Here is a 2,138-nt window from a genome sequence, read left to right on the forward strand (position 1 = left end):
CGGACATACAGACCTTGCTAGACATATCTACAAGGTATGTGGACATACAGACCTTGCTAGACATATCTACAAGGTTTGTGGACATACAGACCTAGCTAGACATGTCTACAAGGTATGTGGACAAACAGACATAGCTAGACATGTTTACAAGGTTTGTGGACATACAGACCTAGCTAGACTGTGTGACTACTGTGTTACTCCAGTGTGACCACTGTGTTACTCCAGTGTGACCACTGTGTTACTCCTGTGTGACTCCTGTGTGACTACTGTGTGACTGCTGTGTGACTCCTGTGTGACTACTGCGTTACTACTGTGTGACTGCTGTGTTACTCCTGTGTGACTACTGTGTGACTACTGTGTTTCTCCTGTGTGACTATTGTGTGACTACTGTGCGACTCCTGTGTGACTACTGTCAGGTAATATACTGGGGCCGTTGTCAAGGGGACATGCTTGGTACAAAATTTTTGATTGCCCACATCAAATTGATTGTCGTATGTTTTTTATGTGAAATAAAATGGAATAAATAGAGACACCTTTGGGAAATCAGTTCTGATCTTTTAAGAAAACTAAATGTATGCAGTGCAACGGTATTCATTGTGCCAAAAATTGAAGTTAAAAAGTAGTACCGTGGTAAGTAAGATTAAACCCTGCTGTATCATACACATAAGATTGGGCGATAAGATGACTTACGATCAGTTCTACTATCTCACAATCTTATGCCATTTTTCATGTATTGGCACTAGTTCTATGTAAACTTGGACAGTACCCAGCTAGTTGTATCAAAGCTGCCACCATCAAAGTCACCCACCATTTTGAAATGGGTGTGGATACACTACCTTCAAGTTGATTTTTCGCCTTTTTTTTCAGATGGTAAATACAGTAAAGGTAATATTTTAAGAAATTATGTCGGCCAATGAAGACTCCCCCAAAGACTACTTGTAGACATGTCTAGCTAGGTCTGTATGTCGACATACCTTGTAGACATTAGCTAGGTCTGTATTTCCGCAAACCTGGTAGACATGTCTAGCTATGTCTATATGTCGACACACCTCAGGTTTTAGACATGTCTAGCTAGGTCTGTATGTCCACACACCTCAGGTTAGATAACCCTGCAACACCAATGGCAATTACAAGGTCACCATTGTTTTTATCATATTTTGAAGATGAACTTTGTTGGGTTACTGACAAGAAACCATAATATTCAAAGTAGTTCATATAAAATCATATAAAACTAATAACTTTGCTTTAGGAAAACATGATACTTACAGAAATATTCTAATAAGCAACAGGACATTAAGTAAAATAACATTGTTATTTTGTATATGTTATACTATATCTAAGAGCTCATCAAACACCCATCCTTCATCCTTTCACTTTCCATCTGTTTCCCTTTCTTTACAGGTGACTGAGTTTATTTTATCCAGTCCACAACTTTCCGATCGGATACATGTGTTTACTGGTTGTACCTATTCAGCTCCTCTGACTTATGAGCTTGTACTTTGGCACTGATTCCAACGATCTGTCATCTATCAACTTTTTAGCTCATCTGTGTCAGAGGCTCATATGAGACATTGTCTGATCCATATCCTCTCATAATATCTGGTAGTTTTTTTTATAAAGACAGAGATAAAATTCAATATACAGTGGAACCTGCTTATTTTGATGTCCAATTTACAAGAGAAAAATATTTGTTGGCACCTTTCAAAGAAAATTGCATTTTATCACCCAAATGAGATTGGCATGTAATTTCTACTTTCACTTTCAGATCAGCTAGGTTATCAGAACTAGTGCTGTATGGCATCCTAGCTAACATTGAAATAAGTGATACTAAGAATCGGGATTTATATTAGAAAAGTTGTATTACCTTGTCTTAAGTTGTATCTTGTCTATTACAACAATAATGTTAACTTTGAATTGATTTCCTGCTCCATGCTGTCAAGGAGTAGGCCCAGATCTCAATACAGTGTAACTTCTCATTGACAGGGATATCAACTATGATAGCAATAGGGAAACTTAATTGCTTCAATTAGTATAACATCCAATATTATAATATGTAAGTTATACTATACATGATCAGCTTTACTAAGAAAACTGGTTCAGTCCTAGTGTTCCATCTTACAATCCATGGAAAAGTTGGC

The sequence above is a fragment of the Mizuhopecten yessoensis genome, unplaced genomic scaffold, assembly GCF_002113885.1.
Source record: "Mizuhopecten yessoensis strain PY_sf001 unplaced genomic scaffold, ASM211388v2 scaffold9205, whole genome shotgun sequence".
Taxonomy (NCBI): Eukaryota; Metazoa; Mollusca; class Bivalvia; order Pectinida; family Pectinidae; genus Mizuhopecten; species Mizuhopecten yessoensis.